Source organism: Camelus ferus, chromosome 11, assembly GCF_009834535.1.
Source record: "Camelus ferus isolate YT-003-E chromosome 11, BCGSAC_Cfer_1.0, whole genome shotgun sequence".
NCBI lineage: Eukaryota > Metazoa > Chordata > Mammalia > Artiodactyla > Camelidae > Camelus > Camelus ferus.
In genome coordinates this window covers 18,387,799-18,411,604 of record NC_045706.1, presented here as the reverse complement: position 1 = coordinate 18,411,604, position 23,806 = coordinate 18,387,799, and the positions used below count along the sequence as shown (strand labels likewise).

The following is a 23,806-nucleotide window of genomic DNA, read 5'->3' as shown; positions in this document are numbered from 1 at the left end:
AAGGCAAATACTTGAATCTACAATGTCCCTTTTCCAATTCCTGTAGGAAGGTATTAATTAATGCCTAGAAGAATGAACAGATGTGATTAATGTAAATCATCTGCAAAAAGCTTGAAATATCTCTTGTTTTGAAGGGGGTTGCTTTTAGCTTTTATTTCTGGGGGTGTGGCAAATGTAATAAATAAGTATTAAACTTGAAATTGAAGAAAGTAATTTGCTTCTGGGAGAAGGCCTATGAAAAATCCTTTCTATAATTTCTAGCCACACAATTGGAAAAATATGGTAGTAAATGTATATTACATATTGATTCTACTTCAAGTTTTTTTAAACTTAATAGCAACTCCAGAGGTACTAGTTTGGGCCTTCTTTTCCCCATCGCCCTCCCCTTTTTATTTAAAACACCATATCATTTATTATACTGGACCAGCAGGAATCAGTTTAAAGGATTTGAGAGCTGTTTTAGATTAATGGCTTGGCAACTTGGAAATAGCCCACTGGAGTCACAGTCCTGCTTATCTTGGAGTAAGCTTTAAAAACTCAGCCATTGAGAATTGTTTCTATAAGCTGCCAAATTGAAAGTTGGAGTAAAGAAAAACTACACTGACCCACATCCCCCACAATGCTTGTCAGTGAGCTTTGTGGGGATCTTCTTGTTTGAAGGATGGCACAGTCCACAGGATAAAAGGCTTTATCATGACAATCAATAAATAATGCAGCTCTGGATTTCCATGGGCTTTATAGTGTTTTTCCTCAAAGGTCTCAATTTTTCATGTTCATATATAAGATACTCTCTTTTGTTGTTTAAAAATTTTTTAAAGTGTTAGCCATTTATCATATCCTAACTTACTCTGTGTTAAAAAAAAAACACCTCTTCTTTTTCCTTCTCCCACTTGTAGGGTTGCTCAACCTTTCAGTTAAACAAAACCAAAATTGTTTACTTGCTCACAGCATTCCACCCCCTTGAAGTAAGCCCTGCGGCTGCCTGTGGGGCCTGGGTGTGTACTGCTGCCACGGTTACTTGATCTTCCTTATCTCATCACTCGTGGCTCCTTAGATGTCTCTTCATCTGCTTTTCTTAGCTCCTCCTTTTCCCTCTTCCACCCAGTGTTTGTGCTGCTCTAGTCACCTCCCTTCTCAGAGGCTCAGGAGCAGTTCTCATGAGGTTGTTGGTGATTTGTTCTTTCTCTAAATATTCTGAGGAAGTTACTTAAACACTGTCCAAAGATACGTATTTCACTGAGGAATTCCTACACTAGGATTAAACCTCTCAGTTTGAACATTTTGCAACAGTTTTTTTTTCTTTTTTGTCAGAGCTTAGTTGTTATAGGTGTGAATTCATGAATATAAAGTAGACAGCCCTTGCTTTATGTAAAACAGGTGCTCTAAAAAGGTGGCTGTATCCTAATATAATATGTTAAATGCAGGGGAGATTACTATTTAAAATAACCTGGCAAGGAATCTTTTAGGAATTCACATAATATTAAGTGATCCTACTTAAATTTTTCTGTTTTAGATTTTATTACTTGTTGTCATGTCGTGTGTGTTGTAAATGATGATCTTTATAATAATATTCTCCATAAAAATGGGGAGTTTGTTACTTAAAAGTACTTTGATATGAAAACATCTTTTTTTTCTTCCTTTTTCATTTGGAAACGTATCTTAAATGTTAACCTTATGGCATTTTCACATCAGTAATAACTTAATCAAAATGGGTGGTCTGTTCTCAGCAATTTAACAGGGCATTCTTTTCACCTTTCATCAGATTAGTCAAATTTTCCAATCCACAAAAGTAATCTTTCTTGTAGGCATCAGCACCTTCCTGGGCCAGTGAACTTGAGCATTTAGGAGCCTTACAAACACAATCACAATGCTTGTGATCAATTGTGCTTTTCTCTTTTCTTCCTAGGCCCTCCCATTAAATCTACTATGCTTATACTTGGTACTATTAAGGCTTTGAACCCATAGGGTATGGTGTATCTGTGCCAGGTTGACCATGTCTTTGTTTACTGACTTTGGTATTAGCCTAGAACATTCTTAAGCCTCCTTTCATGATGATATGGTAGCAGATTGCAGTTTGACTGCCTTCAAGATAATTGGTCTTAATTATTTCTAAGTCATTAGTTAGTGCAGTGTAAGAACAAGCATTGGATATAAATGGCTTTTGAGTTTCTTTTCTTAGCATGCAAGTCAAAAGATTAGTGTGAAAGCAAAAGCACAAGACACAAAACTATGGTTTGCTAGTAGATTGCAGGGTTCCTCTTGCTTAAATTATATAAGCCGCTGCAAGCTATTAACTAGTGACAGTTTTTATTTCCTTTTTGTGTTTGTTGCAATCCGTGATACTTTTATTTAAAGTAAAGCCATGTGGTAGAGGTTTGTTAAGAAGTATGTTGTCCCTGCATATCTTTCTACCCTCCACCCCCCATACCTACTCATTCTTTTAAGGCCATGCTCCAATGTAACTTCCCAGGAACCTTTCAAATTGGCTCCTTTCTCTGAGTCTGTAATACATCTATTATAACACAGAAACACAGTGTACTGTATAATTCTTTAAGAAGCTGTATCTCCTTTCTTCCTCCCCCAAACCCACTATGTCTACGTTGCTAGTATTTTAGAATTAGGGGTCATGTCTCATTCACTTTTTGCATTCTCCAGCTGTACGACCTCCTCACTTGTAGCATATAACAGGCGTTGAATGAATTGCTATTAAAAGAATAAATGAATTTAAGCAGAAAAGTAGAAAGATTAGTTGATAAATTGACTAACCACCTTAGAATTTAAAGAAAAAAATTTTAAATCTAAAATCAGTACAGCTATAGATTTGGCACAGAACAAGTTGATATTCTCCAACTTTAGTAATACTTGGGGGCAGGAAATATAATGCAGTAAACTGAAGTGCCTCTAAAATGTGAAGAAGAGATGTGTTTATGGGCCACTTTTGTTTTTGTGTTTTGTTTTAATTAAATCTCCTATCATGCTGTCAGTTTGAGGAAATAGAAAGTTAGCAAATCTACAACCATCTGAAGATACTTTCACTGAGGGCAGGTGAAGCAGGAGGGGTTGAGAAATGGTAGTGAAGGTGGGGAGAAAATTTCTAAACCTCTTTCTTGCCTGTCTCAGAAAGAGTTTATGGTAGTATTTGGGGATTTGAAGCTTTTTTAGCTTTAGAGGATGGGCTGTAGTTCTTGTCATGGATAGGTGGCACGTGTTCCAGAGCAAGCTCTGGAGAGGTAAGAATATTAGTTCGGAAAGTCATGTGATTTGTCAACTTGGCCACTTACCAATCTTAACAGTGTTTGAAGCTAAATACTTGAATTTGGGGGATGAGAATACTTAAATTTTCCGAGATTGAAAAAAAAAATTGGTATGGCTTTTTTCACTGAGTAAATTATTTGAAATATTTCTCCAACTAAAGAGATTTTTTTTCTCATATTTAGAAAAAGCAACAGTGGCTGTAGTAGTCCCATACCCTTAGATGGAGCAGATCAGAACAAAAGTAATGTTTTTAACAAGAAATTGCATTTGTTATGAATGTTTCATATGTTGTGTAGCCATTTTATATTTTATTTTTACTTGTTTTCTGCTCTGTTTTTGGACTTTTCTCCAAAGCAAAAATTATATGTGAATGCAGATTTTTTAATAGCACATAAATATTCACACTTTACTTTCTATTCTGTGGGGTTTTTTTTCAATGACGCCTTTGTCATCTTCTAAAAGGTTAATAAAATGCATTGTTTTTGGACTTATTATGCCATGGTTGAGTCAAAGCCACATTTTTTTCCACTTGAAGTTTGGCAACCTCCAGATATAATACAAGCTCACTAGTTTGGTTAATTTTTGTTTAAAATTGGAATAATGCCTAGTCTTTTAGACCTAATGTTTTACTGAAGTTCAACCTCAGCTTTATTAGGCTTGACTCACCAATCATTGTATATTGAATACATTTTTTTAATCCAGAAAAAACTTACTTTGAACATTAACCATATCTCATTCCCAACCTTTTCTATACTATGATTCTTCTGTAATTACTTCCTCTTTAGATCTTGTATTACCTCTTTTTTGTTTTGTTCTGTTTTTAATTCTTTTTGGGGGGCGTAGGTAATTAGGCTTATTTTTAATTTTTTTTAATGGAGGTACTGGGTATTGAACCCAAGACCTCATGCATGCTAAGCATGCGCTCTACCACTTGAGCTATACCCTCCCCCCTTGTATTACCTCTTTTAACAAATAACCATCTATCAAATATTAAATAGGGAAAGGACATTATTCATTTACCATCTGTAATATTTTTTGAACTGAGGGGCTCTGTCCTGCCACTTCTCATAGCATGTGTGACAACTCTGTCAGTGAACAGGCACTTGTGAATCAGTGTAATGAGTGCTGTGTTAGGGTTGAGCCAGAGGCTGTGGGACTTAAGGCTTTAAACGTCATGGTGGAGGCTTCTAGGAGGTTTTCTGTTATAAATCCATCTTTGCCAGGGAGACAAAACCAGGGTGTTCTTAAAGGAGAAATTATAGACTGTAGCCAGAGATGCCCGAAGAAGAGAGTTCATTTTACCAGCTTGGCAAGGCTCTCTGTATCTCCTGAAGCATGAACACCATGGTCAGCATTTCTGCCAAAGAGTTATCCATGTTGTATCATCACCTTTGAGAACAGTTCGTTTGGGGTGAAAAGCCACGCGAGGGTAAGCACTACTCTTTAGCACTCCCACGGATTCTAGGGCTATCTCTCGCTTACGTTTCATAACTCCGGGCTGGCGGACTGTCCTGAAAAGATAAATTCCTACTTAGAACTCACACACCTCTTACTGCCTCAGCTGTTTCTTTTATGTTTTGTCCAGGCCTTTTTTTCCTTTGAATCTCTTGTACTATTTGGTTGCCTCTCAACTGTCTGGGTTTTCTTTAACCCAGAACCTCCTCACACTGTGTGTAAAATTGGTCTCATGTGAAAACGACTTGTAATGAAAAATCACTGCTCTGCTTTTTCTCTCCATTGCTACTAGTTGTGTGACCTTATTTGCTTAACCTCTTTGAGTCCCAGTACTCTGGTCTGTAAAAGGAACATAACGTTACTGCCTGATAGGGTTGTTGTGGGTAGTACACGGGATAAGGATATAAAGCACACAGCAGTCTGAGTTACTCTAGTGGCACTTTAATTGCTTAGTGGCAGTCACTTCTCTGAGAACACAAAAGTTTGCACACAGTTGGCTTCTAATCTCTTTTTTAATTTCATGCCTTTTAATATGCTCTATGATCATCTCCCTGCCCTCCTTTTTTCTGGTGCTTTCCTTTCCTTTTAAGTGTTCAGCCTTAGTCGTTTTGCTACTTTTATCATAACTACCCACTTACCCAGGCATGTCCATTCAGGACATACTTAGGGATGGTTTCAGTGTGCTAGGCTCTGGGGTACAGAAATGCTCCCATTCAAGTAGCGGAAACACATAGAAGCAGCCAGCTGGTATGTAGAGTTCTGTAATGCTGTTATTTACAGCATTATGGCAACACGGATGAAGGAGCTTTCAATTTGTTTGGAGTAGATCAGGAAAGTAGGTTAGATTTTAACTGGGCCTTGAATTTTCATTTGGTGGATAAAAGGAAGATCACTCCAGGCAAAGGGAGCTGTATATACATACACAGGTAAAAATATAAGGTATCCGTCATCACTACGAAGTCAGAAGTCTATGCTTTCCTCCTCCTACCACTCAGTTCTGTCATAGAGGTAAACAGAAAAGTAGTAGCCTTTTTTTTTCTCTCAAATGTGAACAACTCTCATATATGCAAAATGAGAGCAAATATAGGGTAGCACAAGAACTTAGGAGCAATATGGGAAAGTGCATGTCCTTGAACTATACTTTGTACTGTCAGTTTTCCCTCTGATTCCTGGGTTTCCTTCCTTTGATCACTTACTAGATGCCAGGCACTTTACAAAGGTTCTCTCTTTTAATCCATACAACTTTACGAGTTAAGATTTTCCTTGTTTTGCAGATGAGAGAACTGAGATTCAACAGCGTTTAAAAAGCCAAAACCAAAAAAATAATGTTTAAGATGCAGAGCCTGTAAGTGGTTGACCTCTTCCTCTGAGCCAGCATTATCTCCAAAGCTTCTGCTCTCTTCATCCTAAAATGAAGTGTAGCGCTGCTGCCTAAGAGCCTTCAACTAGGCCCATCCAGTAAATTACTGACCGGTTAGTTGGGTGACTGGTACAGGCAGCCAAGACTTTAAGGTTTTTTTCCTTCACCTAAGAGATTAAGTAATTGGAGCAGATGAGTCTCCACTTCTTTTTAACTTTATGATTTCTTTTTAGGCTTCTTCCATCTATTTGTAGTGGAGAATATTCTGATGCACAGGTTGCAAAGGCATGACTACTTGAGGTTGTTTAAAACACTTTTAAAATCAAAATAATGATTGTCTCTGGGGAAGTGGGAGAAGGGGATTGCCTGGGAAGAGGCATGAGGGAATTTTCTGGGGTGAAGATCATGTTCTGTATCTTGACAGGAACTGGATATACAAGTGTACACTTACTTTTCTGCATTTCATTGTATGTAAATTGTACATCAAAAGAAAAAAGTCGTAAGCAAATATTGAACTCTAGGTAATGATAAGCATGCGGAAGTATTTAGGGGGAAGTATACTGATGCTTGTAATTTACTTTAAAATACCTGAAAGATAAGATACATTAATGGATGGAAAGGAGAATGGACAGATGAAGAGATATGTGATAAGATAAGTATAGTAACAGTGTTAATGATAGAATCTAGGTAGTGCATATATGGTGCTCTCTTTAAAATTCTTTAAAATTTGGTGTATATGTCAAATTCTTAAGAATAACATAATAAATACATATATATCAGTATTAAATATTATAATAAATTGTTGAGGGGAAAAAAATCACTTTAAAAATGAGTTCCTCTCTTGAAGGGTCTTTGTTAATGCCACCCAAGGCTTTAGTTAGAGTACCATGAGTTTAAGTTACCCGATTTAAACAGCTCAGAAAGACTTTTTCTTTCCTTAGCTAGCCCTGTAGGTAGGGAGGTTCCTTCCCTTAGACATTTCAAACTAGTCTGAATGTCCCACAGAGCTAAAGCTTGCCAAGCAAAATTCATCTCTGTCACTGTTTGAGTCACTAACAATTATACATATTTCTAGGAGTCACCATGAGCCAGAGGTTAAACTTTGTTCTCCTCCCGTCTCCTGCCCCAGACACATCCTTGATCAGATGACGTTTGTTAAGGGAAAAACTTTTTTGATTTTGTGCTTTGTTTTCAGTCTACCACATGTTTGAGATGCCTTATATTTCTTTTAACAAAACACACTACATGCTCTTACAGCACTTTACTTGGAGACAACCTCTCATTGTGCTGGTTTGTGTTCCGGCACTTGAGAGAGTCTTCATTCTGAAGATTATAAAATGTCGTTCGTTTTTGGACCAGAGAGCTTTTCTTCTCTTCAGTTCTTCCCCTAGTAGTGCCCAAATTGAGTGTCCCATCTAAGTTGTGTTTGAAAACATTCTGGCATTAGCACATGAACTCTTGTGCAGCAAAAGAGGGGAGGGGAGGTGCTTAGAACAATGAATTCAATCATAGGGATACCTAGTTTCTTATAAAAACCCAGTAAAATAGCTAAAATATGCTTTGAATTATTTTCTTCTAAAAATGTCATTTTCTTTTCTCTAACTTTCATAACAATAATTAATCACAAGTCATTTTTAATACTGAAAGCGCAAGTTATTTGACATACTGTGTTTTTGAAAATACAGTATAACAAAATGACATTTTACAAGATTTAAATGAAACAAATATTCAAGATAAAATTGGAATTGGAGGGCAGGGAGGGAAGGGGAGTTCTTCCTTCTTGAGTTGCACATGAACACATACTATAGTTGTAAAGCCTCTGGCACTTAGTAAAGACTATTTTTATTTAAAACCCACAAAACTGATGGGGAGAGGGAAGGAGAAATTTGATTACTTGAGAGTTACCCTAGAAGATTGAATCTGTAAATTTACATGAATCCCTGAAATAGGCAGGTGTATATGGATGCCAAATAGTGTCTGAGCTAACCAAGAAAAACTTGCTTTTCTGCAGGACTGTGGTGAAAGCACTGGTTCCCAACAACTTTTCTTGTTTATAAGGATTTTTTTTTTTAGGAGACTAACTACACATTGGGCAAGCAGCTATGTAGTCCAAAAAGTATTGGCTGGATTTAACGAATTGGGGGCATGTGGATTCCTAAGAATGTGACACCTTGTCTATGCCAATAAATCAGAGTGTCTATTCTTGATACTAAATCTGATGTCATTGGCAGATTTTCCTCTACTGGAAGAGTGGTATTCAGAAGGGAGAATTTTTTTTAATGTATTTTGCTCTCTTTGTGATTGAGGTGTTTTTATGGTGTCTTTTTCTTTGCTTTGGTTTTTTTTTTTTGTTTTTTTTGTTTTGTTTTTTTTTTAAGCTATGAAATAATACTGGCAAGTCCCAAGAAAACTAGATCTGGATTTCATTTTGTCTCTTCAACCCTGTGTGATCTTGTGCACATTCCTGACATGTTACAAACAGCTTGTGTCTCTGAATGTGCAGTATCAATTTTCAGTGGTGAAAGCCCCAAAAGGAAACAGACTGATTCTTCCATGCACAAACAGCTGGGCAGTTGTGGATGGAATTAATTGCTGATATATATTGGCTGTGTTTTTCTTCTCTTGTCATTTCCTTTGCAGCTGTGAAAGTGAAGTTTGACTTGAAAACAGACATTTCCAGCAGTGCAAATCCAAAAAGTATCAAGATGGGATTCTTCAAATATAATGTAATATCCAACTGCTACTTTTGTGTTGTTCAGTTTGGAGGTTAGGTGGGGAAGAGCAAGGGATGGCAGCAGGTGATCCATAATTACATATATGGTTGAAAAAATAATTGTATCAGATACTTAGACTATAAAAGGAGTATTTTGGAATGGGTTAACTTATCATATGGTAAGAGTGGCCTCATAATCCAACAAAAGGCTAGATCAGTTAGTACCTACCCCCAGGATCCTGAAAGAAGATGCTCTAGGCCATCTCTCAAAATATTGAAATGTTTAATACTCCAAACTGGTTTATTGTTCCAATGTGAGGGAGTAGCAGTTGGAGAGGGTAATATGACAACATGTATCATTAAAAATATTTTCCTGGTCTTTTCCCAAAGCTTTTTCCATTGTTAGTTTTAAATTCTATGTAAATGATTATATAACTAATTTTTTATATGCTTGAGTATTCCACTGAGAAACCTGTTTTTTATTTCATGGGTTATAGGAGTTCAATTAAAAGTAACTGTTGGTTGTGTCTCTGTGCATATACTGGAAGTAGTAGTAATTAAAATCACCTTGAACAATAATCAAATGTTTAGTAATAGTTTCAATAACTGAAATTTTAGACACTATTAAAGATTTTTAGACAGTATAAATACATCCTACTGAATATCTTATTTAGAAATGAGTCAGAAAAGAAATTCTTTAAATCAAAACATATGGAATTATTTGAAAGAGTGGGTGATCACAAAAAATGTTTAAAGCATATTATGCCTATTAGTGATTTTCTTCAAAGTGATTTCCTGTTTGTGTGTTAATTTCAATATTATAGCAAAGCAAGTCCATAAGTTAAATCCCTTATTCTTGGAGGCAGCTCTTGCTAGTTAGTTGATGAGAAAATATTTTTAGTGTTTGTGCATTGCCAGGAGAGCTAGAGCCCTGGTAGAGAAGGAGAGGTAATGCTTATTGATGTTTGGGTCCCCTGTCTTGGCCAAATAGGCCAAAGTCAAGTTCTAGAGTAAGCAATGTTGCTGACACCTTGAGATATGCAGAAGCTGCTGTTGCTAAACTTAGAAGTTGGCATCGTTGGACTTCCTTTATAGTAGAGCACTTCCACCTAACATTCTGTTGGTTGAGCTGGGTGATCTACCTTGCCTTTTTTTTTTTTTACTTTCTTCACAAAAAGGAAATGTCTATGTTTCATTCCATGGCAGGAAAGCTGATCTACAAACATGAACTTTCCCTCTGTTTCTTTGAAGAGGATTAACCAATTAATTTTGACTCTGAGGCCCTGAAAAATGTTGTGGCAATATTAACGTGCAGTTTGCTCTCACTGAAATCTGCCTGGGTGTGTTGTTTCCCCCAGAGTGGGCTCCACCCTTGCTCTAACCGCACCGTGTGGATATCTCACTGTTTAAAACAAAGTTCATTTTTAGGGCAGCATTGCATGAGAATTGCCACACAAAAACCAGCTTAAGAAATGTACAGCAGCTTCCATTTTTTTTGGTAAGTAAGTACAAAATTGTCTATTATAATACTGATAGTTCACAGCTTGGGAGAAGCACAGATAAGACAGATGATTAATTTTGTGCCAGCTGCTGGTAATGTGCAATATTCTTCTTGGGGAGGAGCCTGTGGCTTTATCCCTTAACTAAATTTTTTCCTACTGGTTTACTTATCTGCCTTTTTTTTTTCTTGAACAGTTTATTGAATTATTGTTGTTCTTAATTGTTTTGGGGGTGACATTGACTGTTTAAAGAAAATACTGGTAGTTTCCCAAATGTGCTAATTATTTAAGATTAAAATGCTTAAAGTAGTGTTTTGCACTGAATTTATTGGACCCATTGGTAGCATAATCTGGCAGTACTGTATTTCGAAACATCGTGACATGAACTTTGTGTGTAAGAGTGGGTTCACTGAATTAAAAATAGGCAGTATCTAAAGAGCCTTTATTTCTGTCATAATGATGCTTTGTCCTTCTGCTGTTGGGTATTTGTCAGAAGAGTTGGGGAAGGCTGCAGCCCAAAGTTCTGTTCCATGCCTTGTCTGTGCCTCAGTGTTCTTTCTAGAGTTTGTGACGTGAACGGTAAGTTGAACTATAGGAGATTTATTGTTATTCATTGAGAGCCACGTTCAGCAGTTTTTTCTTTGCAAATGGGTCTAACTTGTCGTCTTCTCACATACTGGAGTTCTGTTTGTAGTTGGATTTTAAATGTCTGTGAAGTATTTAATTATGCACTGGCCAAAGTGAGCATGTTGAGAGAGAGGCTGTACTCTGTGATGTGTGTGCTGTTGTTTTTCTCTCATGCATGTTCACCGTGTACCCTTGTGGGGTAGACACACCCATTCAGTACAAGCAAGTTCAGTCATTTGCCTCAGCTGAAATCAAAGGTGACTTTTGAAAACGGCAGATTTCTGTAAAGCTTGCAGGGGTGGCATTGTGTCATCCTTTTGTGACTTAGACATCCTAGCATTTCCTTCAGCTTCCTCTTTGCAACTTGGTAGTAATTGTATTTACCTATTTTCTAACATCATAAGGATATAAGAATAAAGTAAAAGCATGGTATCAGAAAAAATTAGGGATTTGGATTAGCTCTCTAAGATTTTTTCCAGCTTAGAATACCCTAATTCTCTTTGTAAAAGATGCATGCCTATTCCAGAAATGCTGAAGGGAATGTATGTATTAGAATTGAGACAAAATGTTTAGATCTTAACCCAGAATAATTCTTATAAATGACATTAAAACTAAAGCTTTGCTTTAAACAAACTGTGTATCTCAGAAGTTTTAGAAATTTATTGTTTAATATCTGAGCAATTAGATATATAGGTATATAAATCATCTCCTCAACAAGAACATAAAATTCTAAGCTGGAACTAGGTAAACCTCTCACCACAGGTGTTATGTAGACATTTCATTAAACATTGCCTAAACTCACTGTACACTTATTAGTTGTACAGCTTTGGGTAAGTGGCTTTCAGTCTTTTTTTTTTTTTTAATATATTTTGCATTATGACCTGATACATGCACCATATACACACCAATTAATTTTGTCTTAACAGCACAAAAAAACACACTGCTGTATTTCTTGTTCTAATTCATTTTTTAAAATGTTTGTTTCAATCCACTGAACTAGATTACCTCTCCTGGCCCTTTGAACTTGAGGAGAATACAGTTACTCTTAGACTTTTATAGCTGCTCCAGAGCAAAGCTTGCCCCAACTAGTTTGTTGTTAAATATTGAAATTAGGTTTTCTAAATAGATTTTATTTGGAACTTTTTGAGAAAGTCAGTAAATATCTCCAATTTATACCTTTTCTTATTTTTCTTGTAATAATTATGTAACATAGAGAAAATGGAGTGATTTTTTTTCACTTAGCCCTATTATATAGCTGCCCCTCCCAAAACCCCTCCTTCTTTACTCCAATATGCTGTACAAATTTTATCTTATTTATGCACACTGAATTAGTGAAAACTAATATACAAACTGACATGAAAAGGGTTAGGAAGTCTTTTCTAGAGAATTAAATTATGTGTCACATAGATTGGATGTAGATTAGGTGTAAAGTATCAAATTACCCTTGACAGACCCCATCTTTGTGTTCCTTATCAGAGCTTTCCCGGGGGTCTAAAGAAGTTCCCTTCTCTGCTTTAATGTACTTCTAAAAAGTATAAAAAGTATTAATTTTATAACTTAAAAAATGCACATGGTAAAAAAGAAACAATATAGAGGGCATACAACAAAATGTCTCTTACTCTAATCTCTGAGTCCTGCTTCCTAGTGGGAAGTTTCTTCTCTATTTTTCCAGAATTTTTCTATGAATATGAGTGGACATCTTTTTAAAAAATCCAAATTAAATTATACTACACATACCATTATGTATCAACCTCATTCTTTTTAATGATGGTATGGTGCTTTAGTATATGGATGGATATACTGTAATTTAATCATCTTTTGATAGATATCTGGATTATTTCCAAGTTGTTCTCTTTCTTTCCTTTCAGATACATTTAGGTTATCAGTTCTCTCTCCTACCTCCATTTTGGGACAGAATCCAGAACCCAGATGCTATCAGAAAGGGGTGATGGTGCAGTATGGAAGTGGACAAACCCCTCACTAACTTCTCTTCCTCTGGCTGGAACACCTAAAGTAGGCCCCGCTGTCCCAGCCATTCATGAGTGCCCTTGGAGTCATTTTTCAGCAGCTTAATGAAATAACATTGGGATCAAAGTCTAGTAACTGGAGTGTGAGATTGTGGGGTGGGTCACTTAACTTCCTTGATCCTCATTTTTACTATCTATAAAATGAGAGGTTGAAATAGATAAGTTTTAATGCCCCTTCCAACTGTAATATAGTATTTTTTTGAATATCAGCTTAAGCTATATAACCCAAATTATATGAAGTGTCTGTTATTTAAATTAAAAACATCTTTTGTCGATATTATGTGATCTGTAATTTATTTGACCTGCCTTATGGCCTAAGCTATTTGAGAGTTTAAGAATGTAAAGGAAGAGAAGTTGAATATTATACTGCATTTTACATAAAGTCTCCTTTTGTGAAAAATCACTTTCAAAAATATAAAACCCACTCCAGAAGAAAAGCAAATCCTTTTATCAAGCTTGAATACTTGAGGAAAAGATTGAGTGAGGTGATGTTTGTTTTTAAAATGGATCCTTGTAATTTTCAATGAATCCGACCATTCAGAGTTAATTCTAAAGGCTTTGAAACTTGGCTTCAGTCCCCTTGTTTAAATTGTTTTCACTTTCTAGTCCTCTAATACATCTGCTTGTTTGATTGAATGCTAAAATTGACATTGCTTGACATAGCTAAAGTTTTCGGATTTGATGCCTAGGAAGCAGCCTTAGAGGTGAGCTGTGCACTACCACCCTGCCAGCAAAGTTACCAAGTTACACAGCAAAGTTATAAAGTGGCAGAAGCAGGAATTTTTGCTGCATCACAAGAGGATGTTTAGCATTACCTGTTTCACAACTTTGTTCTTATAATTCTGTCAAATGACAGCTGTCCTGAAAGCAAAATGGAGTAAGAACTTCATCGTTTGATTTGTATAATTACAACAGGAAGATAAAAAGACATTTTCTTGGCCTGGGGTTTGGGTGGGGGACGGTTTGCATGTGAAAATAAGTGGGAAAAAAGTATACTTTCAGTATTTAAAAAGGAATATTAATGTCTTGTTAGGGCAGTGACAGTTACTTCTTCCATGTGTGGATATCCCAGTGACATCAAGTTTCTCACTAGTCAAATTCTAAACAAACTTGTGGTGCTTGGATTAATTCAGCCCCAATTTTTGCCTACTGTTGAAATTATTGGACCTCATATATTGTAGTGGCTTAAACAATTGCTTATATGAAACTAACCTTGAAAATGGTCACCCTATGTCTTGGTGACACATCCCGATATCATCTTTGTTAAGTTACCTTATCCGTTGTGGCATTTATGACAAAGGAAATTGTCCATAGTTAAAAATATACAGGATACTGCTGCCTACAGGATGTTGAACAAACTTTGTCTAAAACATTTGAAATCATTTTAGAAAAACAGTCTTAGGACAGCAAAATCAGTCAAATAGATTGTAATTTGAGCTGAAGGAGAAAGCCATTTTAAACAAGAGAGAGAAGAAGTCTGATCATTACTCTGGTCTGTTATGTATGCAATCCCAGAAGGGACTGCTTTTTCTCCTTGAGAGCCCAGCTTTTGGCTGGGGGCCTGTGACACACAGTGGGAATTCACTTCCTATCAGGAAATGATGTTTTTCAATGTATTATCTTGTTGAGACAACCACAGTGGACAATAGGCTATTAATGTATTAGAACAACAAGTGTCATAACTAAGCCAATATTTGCTTTGTTTTGAGTGTTGCCCTAAAAAAAAAAAAATCTTTGGCTGGGCTTCAGAATACATTTGACCATCAGTAACTGCTGGATACAAAAGCCATGACAGTTAAAAGGAACAAAGAAGAAAAAAAGTGCTTTAATAATGGAGCTGAACTTTTGCAGGTTTATTCTATTCACTTCCTGTCCACAGAGAGACTAGAATAAATTAAATGATTTCAAATACATCTTTTGGGTATGAAAAAATGTCCATTTAAAAGCCTGTTTTGAATTTTGGAAACCACAGCAAGAAACTTGCATGAAGACAAGAAGCCTCCAACTCAAGTTCTCTTCCAAAATATTAAACCTCTTGGGAGATAAATCCCATTCAGTTTTGGATAGTTATATTTAAAATAATTTGATGATACTGCTTACTTGGGGACTGACAGCTTTTTGAAAGCTGTTACTTTCATAATGATTAAGAGGAAAACTCCATTCAAAGGGTGGTTAATTAATATCAAGTCACTGTTATAATTATGTGGTAAGACTGCAATAAAATTTTCAGATTTGGAAGGCAAGCCCAGAGATCATCTAGTTCAAACCACTTCATTTTATACATCATGAAATTCAGACTTTAACCTCTTCATTGAAATCTTTCTTCTTTTAATATTTTAATCCAGAATTCTGTTTATCAGCAATCCCCAACAACTCTTGGATATCTTATATTTATCTTTCATTTGGCATTTGTCATAAACTGACTTCTACTGTCAGTTATCTTCCCTTGTAGACAGTAAAGAATTTTAGCAGAGAATTTTAGTTCTCTGTAATTAAACTGGAAAGTTATTAAGGGCAGGACCTAGAACTGTGCTTTCTATCTCTTTATACACTTTACCTAACAACTGAATTAGTGATTACTGATTGACTGGATAAGTAGGGTTTTGATTTTGGTTACTTTAAGATGACAGTTTGTAGCATTAGATACAGTAGAATACAGTGGTAGGCATAGATTTCTTTAAATTGCTCTTTTTATGCGTTCATACTTTTTTTGTGATTTCTTTCAAGTCTGCTTAAGATATTTCATACACAGGTCACAATATTCACTGCCTCAACCATCTTGGGTACTTGGCCATTCTGATCACACCATGATTAGCCCAGTTTTCAAGAGTTGCTCCAGATTCTCTGCCCTGGTTTTACTCAGTGGGATATGATGAGTCAATAGCCCTACTCACCTCAGTTTAAAAAACTCTTACTAAGTAACTGTAAGTGGACAGTAAAGAAAAGAAAAAGATGTTGACCCAGTTACTGGGGCAGACAGACATACTCAAATAGTTCAAAAGCAACACAGAGTGCGACAAAGTGCTTTGGGAACACTAAAGGGGAAAAAGTGCTAGTTCTGGTGGAGGAGGTTGGGAAACCATCATGTAAGGAGTTGGCTTTTGAATAAGACCTCAAAGTGTGGATTAAGATTTGAATGGATGGAGATGAGCAAGGGAAACAGTCCAAGTGTGAGAAATAATGGGAGCAAAGCATCAGTCAGGAAAGTGGCTTTTGTTTGGGAGAGCTATCATTGTCCTCAAAGTCTGTGGGGGATACTTAAAGCCTTTTCCATCCTATTTTCAGATCCTGAATTTTAGAAACTGCCAGCCTGATTCCTGATAGTTTTTTTCCCTTAAAATGGGTCTCCAGAATTTTTTGTTTGTTCGTTTGCTTTTTTTTTTTAACTGGAGGGAATAACTAAGAAATGGTGTGCTTGGAAAATTATGGTAGGTAGCTTTGTGCTTCTCACTTGTAACCATGAACCGGAAGGACTGTAGTATCCATATTACCTTTTAGATGTTTAAAGTAGCACTTTACATCCAGCTCTTTACAACTCTGTTGTACCCTTTCTTGACAATAGAGATCAAAAGTAGACACAGAATATTTACCAAATTCTGGAGAGCCACTTAAGTTACTAAACTCCATGATGATTGCTTTTTATTTGACAATAAAGTACTTGATGTAGGCTTTAAGTCCAGCTAAATAGGCACTGTAGAACCAAGCTGTGAGTCTAGTCTTTGTGAGCCTCAGAAAAACAAGAATCCTACTCCAAGCCTGAGTTTAAAATATAGCAAGCAATTTAAGTGGACCCTTCAGGCATGTGTGAGTGGGCACAGAAAGCTAAGTCATAAAGTTTACTCTGTCTAGTGAATTACCATGAAAGCTTGAGAGAGAAGCATTCTCATTATTTTAAAATGGTATAAATGAGTCTAAATCCTAATGAAAACACACACCAAAACTGTTTTGTGCATTTTGAACTCTGAAGGCATACCTACGAACTCCTTAAAAATCAAAAAACTGGTGCTTGAGGCATTAGGTGATTTTTCTTTTTCATGAAAGTTACCATTTTGTTTAATGTACAGTAGCTTTTGAAATAAGTTTGTTGCCAAAACATTTAGTTAAAGCAATTTCTAATGTTCATCTTTTAAATCTTTTCTTACGTTGATAGATCATACGATCTACATTCTGTGTATCATATGCTGCTCTAGATAATGTGAAAAGTCTTGACTGAGTAAGGTAAGTTGAGGGACTTGGACAAGTCACATTCTCTCTGGGACCTGTTTATTCATATGGAAAAATGAGGGGATAGGATTAGATGTAATAAAATCTTACATTCTGTTCTTAAGACCTATTCTAAGACCTTTAAATTTTGAAGATATTACTCTTTTGGTTCTAATTAGATAATATTAGGGAAGACAGTATTTATTTCTTGGAAGCACTGTTATTTGGATTTAGAAGTGCTTTATTTCTCTGTTCTTACAAAGGTATTCTTCAGCCTGTCGTTTTTTATAAACTTTCCTCTGTAAATTAAATGATGAGTTTAACGCTTTCTCTTATCCCCTGAATTTGACATTAGTCTTTTTAGGTCTTCTTTCAGATTTTTTTACTTTTTATTAAGACTCCGGTTTCAAGCTGTGGATTAGAGACTTGAGTTGTGTCTCTTTATCTTCCCATCATCTCCATTCTCTTCACTGTTCATGTCAAAAAAGAATCTCAACCTCTTTTCTCTTAGGTGAATTAATCGCCATAAAATATCAAAATGTGTGCATATATTTTCAAGGTTCTTATTCATACTGACTAGACTTATTTTTCAAGGCTAAACCTTATTTTATACTCTGTCAGAGCCTAGACCTCTGTAAATCGACAAGCCTGTATGGCAGCAAATGTCCAACACAGTTCTAGATGAAACAGTGGGGCACATATAATCTAGATATTAGGGTCCAGAGGACTCCCCTCACTTGTTACTAAAGCTCACAGTTATAGTTGTAGTTTAGATTATACTTTGTAGAAGATTAGATTTGGTGAAAGACCAGAGAGTTTTACTTATTTATTATTGATTTAATAATCAAACTCCTGAGTGTCACACCTTATACTTCATGCTTTTATATTAAACTTCACTGTAAGAAAATACAATCTATGAAAACATGTTTTGTCAAAGAGTTCACATAGAACCTAGATTTGGGGCTGGGTAGGGGATAAGTTGGAAATGTTTACCAAAAGATCTTAACAGGTATAAATTTGAAATGACTCAGAATTTGAAAACAACATGGGGCATTGGGGGCGATGGGGTAGTAGAAGGCAGAGATACAATATAGTGTAGTGGTTAAGAACACAGGTTCTGAAGCCAGTCTTCTTGAATTTATATATCAGCTGCCCAGATATTGGTGTGTGACCTTGGACAGGTAACTTCTATATGCTGTTTCCTTGTCTGTAAAATGAGTATGATAAGAGCATCTATCTCTCTGAGGTTATTATGAGGATTAAAGGAGTTGAAACAGGGTACCTTCTAAAAACAATGTTAAATAATTGTAGATGCTCAGGAGATGCTGACTATTGGCCATTACAGCTCTCTCCCCATAAAAACATTTTCATTAAAAATTGTGTTTTTAAAAATTCTGGTGTAATGTGTTTAATGAAAAACCACTAAAGCTAAATTACCAACAAGGATGGTGTCAGTAACAGAATTGGAGTGGCTGAAACATGCCTGACAAAGATTTGGAATCCAGCAAGACCCTTGAGGACAGGGCAGATTCTTAGCAACAGGCAATAGGAAAGAGCTCAGATATATGGAATGTTGGGATAAGGGAGGTTGGACAGTAGGTTTCAAACCCTGGCCTGTAGGCAGAGCATAGGGACACGGTGTTTTGGCAAAGGGTGAGAATTGGCAGAAATCTAGGTGGAGAAATTAATACCAGAGAGATCAGCATGGCATCAGAAATCCCCTAGTATAAGCCAAGGTGTGACCTGTCGGGTGGCTTCAGGGAGAAGTAGAAATTGATAGAAGGGTCTAAAACCAAGACATGGGAAAGAGAGTTTGGGCATAGATCTTCAATTTTGAAATTATTTGGAGTTACCTGATAGAAAAACAAGAAAGGGCTTTAGGCTGCTTTAGAGTGAGTGGAGAGTGGCTGTGAGATTAAGAGTTTGATTATTAACAATCAGATAAAAGGATTGCTAAAGTGAAAGTCAAACATCAGAATGGGAGTAGCAGCAGCAAGACTAACTTGATGCTGAGCTGCTAAACTAGTTTCTTAAGGTTTCTCATAATCCTACGGGCCCAGAGCCTGGCATGATGCCAAGTCTGCAGGTTATGGTTTAATGGTCCCTAATGTGGGGGAAAGGGCAGAAATGCAGCTCGTATATACACATGGCAAAAAACCTGATAAACTAAGCAAGTGGCTTTTAAAATCTACCCTTGCTTAAATGAAAAGACATGTCATCAGACTGGAATATTTTACAATTTGATAACTGCTTTAACAATGTTTCAGCTGTGATGGAGCCAACAGAGCCCATTGTGTCCTATTTTGTGGTTGTAGATTCATTGTGAATCTTCATGGAGTTTTAACAAAGAAATTTCTGTTCAGAATCTGTTATGACAAGAACACTCATATCTTCTTGCTTCAGATTTTCTTGGAAACATTGTTTCTTGGTCTAACATTATAATAGTTTGCAAAATTCATGCCATTGCATATCAAATGGTGTATCAAATGTCGTTCAGGCTGCTATTTTGATTTGTTATTCCTGAAGCGCTGACTTATTTTTTGCAAAGGTGTGCTATCCACACTGTTTTGATGGTAAAATGCCTCTGAAAATAGGTATTGTTAAGATGGAGATTCCATTGGAATAATATGTATATTAGTTTCCTAGGACTACCATAACAAAGTATCACAAAATGAGTGGCTGAAAACAACAGAAATTTATTCTCGTACAGTTCTTGAGTCCAGAAGTCCAAAATCAGGATTGTTAACAGGGTTGGTTTCTGCTGGCGGCTCTGAGGGAAAATCTCTTCTGGCTTCTGGTAGTTGCTAGCCATCCTTGGTGTTCCTGGGCTTAAAGCTGCATCAGTTCAGCCTGCACCTCCGTCATCTCATGGCTTTCCCCCTGTGTTTTTCTGTATTCACATCTCTTTTTCTCTTCTCTTATAAAGACGTGGGTCTTTGGATTTAGGGCCGGCTGTAATCCAGTGTGACTTCATCTTAATTTGATTACAAATTAAGACCCTATTTTCAAATAAGTCACATTCTGATGTAATAACATGAATTTTAGGGGACACTATTTACAGTATTGAATATCACACTTTAGATTTAAAGGATAATTCATTTGAAAAAGCTAGTTTCACAAAAATTTTTTTATTACAAAAACAGATTTTCGAGGTTGATAAACATCTCTTTTCCTGGACTTCTACTTAAAACCATTATCAGAGTTCTAAATGGCAGTTTATGACCAAGTATTTCTGAAAATGATTTTCAAGTACTATTACCTGTGCTTAATAAATTGCATTTTCATGGCTCAGTATTAGACTTTCCATAGAAAGAAAACAGATGAGGTTGTAATGATCTTGAAATCCTCTGTACTAGCCAAAATCTAAAGGTAGGAACTCCTTCAAATCAGACTTCTTTGCAGTAACGATGTATTGAGTTACCTGGAGTTTTTGGATTGATTTTTACAGCTGTATTTTATAAGTTATAGCCATAAAAGCCAGAAATCTTCAGCTGGAATACCTGAAATAATAGATCAAAATGAACTCTTGGGACTTATTCATACCTTGTGTTCTTTAACATTTTTTTATTTGGTATATTTTCCTCCAATTTTTAAAATAAAGAATTTTGCCTCATATTTTTTTGTGCCAGCCTCCCTCCTGTCCTCACTGGTAAATGACCACGTTAGGAGTAGACCATTAGAAGTACCATCCACAGTAATAAATCAGTTTCATAGACTAGCCTTTTGGGTAAATGTTTTATTTTGCAAACTCAACTCATTTTTAATAATGAGCTTTTGTAGAATCATTTGCATTTCTTCAGAATAAGGAACTAGAATTTTTTTAGATCAAAATCCTTGAAAAACAGGTAGATTGGAATTTAGGGGTTAAGTTTTCTGTATTACTTGTATTCTCACTTTGGAAAAAATTTCCTGAGGTTTCAGAGTAGATGTGCAATAATAGGTAACGGTGAATTTTCCTCAAACATTGCTCTCAAAATGTCAAAAGCAAGGACTTTAAATTTTTCAGGCTCAGTGCTGCACAAATAATTAAATAGACTTTAGTTCATGAAGTATGTGAGAGTTGATACTTCTTTTTTTTAAAAAAAAAATTAGCTTTTTTTTTTTTTCCAGAAGGACTACCAAATAGTAGAGAGCCAAAGATTTAAGGTATCTCCAGAAATCGAGGGCAATGAATCTTTCCTTAAAAATCGTAATCTCCAGTGATTCCACTTTTTAAAACCTCTAATTTATCATGAGCTGTCAAGTTCTGGATAGTTTCCTGGATCTCAGTTTTAAAATTTTCACTGATACCAAGGGACTTAATAACAGAAACTAAATGTCTGAGAAGCACATTTGAGTAATCAATCCACTAGTCTCTGTCAGTTTGCTCTTAGGGCAAAAAAAAATTCCACCCTTTGGTTTTTTTCCCCAACCATTTCCAAATACACTCCATGTTAAGACAAATGATGACTGAGGGAACACGTACAGAATGTTCATCATATTTTGTAGAAAGGAGGGTAAAGGCACTGAGGCCGTGTGTTTTTTGGATTCTGTGAAGTACTTGAGGGAGTACCTCTCTATGGTTAATTGTTTTACTCATCATTTTACAAGACTATATATTTATTTAAAATCAGTTTTATATTTGTTTTTCTAAATGGTTCATGTTGAAAACAATTTGAGCTAAGTCTAGAAAGTGATTGAGTTTGGACTTCAAGAAAATACACTTCTTCAGAACTTTTTTATGCATGTTTTCAATTTTGTAACTCTGACCCCTGCATGGCCATTGTAATTGGTAAATTTTTTCATCTTACCGATAAATATTATTTCTACTACTACTACCAGTGCCTAAGCAAGTGACTGCCTCTCTTCTCCTCACCCCTTACTCTTCAAATACATAAGTACAGCTCACTGTTGTTGCAGCAGGTAATGATGATCAATACAATATTCTTCATCAAGTATTGATACTTTAGTGAGAATGAGGTTAGATTCATCCTCCGCTTTGTCCAGTAGTGAATGCCTTTACTCTTTGGATCACCCTGCTGAATGTGACCTAGTAAGCACCTACTTGAAATTTTGTAGTTATTGGTCTGCATTTATATTTTGAATAACGTGTATTTATGATTACATGTAGCTACTACTATGTCCCATTTGTATCAGCACAGGGTGTATTTTTCATGTTTGCTAAAATAGTTTATCTTAATTAGCAGTACTACTTTTATTTATAAAACAAGGTTCAAAACCAAAATGCTCTCATAGCTGTGCCTTCCAATTGACACTTTTCTTTTATCTGTTTTTTGAATGCATGCTTAACCAGCTACTAACTTCCATTAAGTACAGGACCCTTAGAAACATAAAAGGTTGTTGTTACTGTTATTAGTTTTATTTTGTTATTGTTGACATTTTTTCCTTGACTTTAAGATCAGTGTTTTAAATTGAAGTATAGTTGATTTACAGAAATTATATTAATTTCAGATGTATAGCATAGTGATTCCGTATTTTTACAGATTATACTCCATTAAGAGTTTTTATAAGATAATGGCTATAATTCCCTGTGCTATACAATGTGTTCTTATTGCTTACTATTTTATACATAGTAGTTTGTATCTCTTAATCCCACACCCCTAGTTTTCCCCTCTCCCCTTCCATCTCCCCATTAGTAACCACGAGTTTTTCTGTATCTGTGAGTCTGTTGTTTGCATATACATTCATTTGAGTTTTTTTTTTAAGATTCCACATATAAGTGATTTCACACAGTATTTGTTTGCATGTAGTTCCTCTTTCTTTGGAACTCAAAATTGTGTGGAATACTCCATGATACTTTATATTATTCATCTTTGCCTACCGCATTACGCTTCTTGGTCTGCGCATCTCCTAATACTCCTTGTCCTTATGTATCTTATTTATCTGGTTTGCTAAGTACCGATAGAAAGGAAGACCAAGTATATAGGGTGACAGATTATGAGGCAGCAATATTGTGTTGCAGAAAGAGCCTTGCACTAGAAGAACTTAGATTGCTCTGTTGATGTTAGGTATATGATCTTGGGCATATCTCTGTATGAAGACCTTTTTCATTAGTTATCTAATTGAGAAAACAAGAGATCTGGAGTGAATGTGGAAAGGTAGATCCTTAATTTACTGGTGATATGTTAGTGGATACTTCCTAATCTCAAAAAATCTAGTTACTTAAAATGTGTTTCTTGGATATTTAAGTCAAGCAGATCACCACTATACAACTACCTCATTTGTACATCTATTTTTCTGTGCATCCTGGACAGACAGACAGTTGTAACATTAAGCTCAGTGATAAGCACTAGAATTTTTAACCTTTCCTTTCAGCCTGAGCCTATTCCTCTCACTCAATAGTATTTATAAAATAACTGTGCAAGCTGTGTATGGTGGGCCTTGTTTTTTTTTTTCCCCTTATATTTCATTGGAGGAGTAAATTTTGCTCTTCAGGCAATCTGTGAATGACATGGTAATGCTAATAAGTGTCATTATTATTTCATAACACTATTTGATACTTGAGCATTATAGCTTTAGAAAAATCACTCAACACTTCTGAGTATAATTTTCCCTCATCTGTAAATGTGATCCTTGAATCTAGTCTGAAATATTCCAAGAGAGCTCTCAGAATCAATAGCCATTATAGCAATAAAATCCTAGTGCTTTGTTGGGTAATTAAATCTTC

General features: G+C 35.8%; 1 protein-coding gene across 16 annotated transcripts in view; it reads left to right on the top strand.

The window, feature by feature from the left end:
- The window catches only part of ADD3 (adducin 3), a 116,379-nt gene that overhangs the window by 53,755 nt on the left and 38,818 nt on the right, over window positions 1-23,806 (top strand). For 4 of the 16 annotated variants that reach the window (XM_032490962.1, XM_032490963.1, XM_032490960.1 and 1 more), the window contains one exon: window positions 17,087-17,154. The exons of 9 other annotated variants lie outside the window; for them this stretch is intronic. The gene's annotated coding sequence lies outside the window, so the exon portion shown is untranslated. Of the gene's footprint in view, window positions 1-10,145; window positions 10,282-10,794; window positions 10,862-17,086; window positions 17,155-23,806 lie in introns of those variants that run through there. 3 more of the 16 variants (XM_032490964.1, XM_014563165.2, XM_032490967.1) reach the window with 3 other exon arrangements.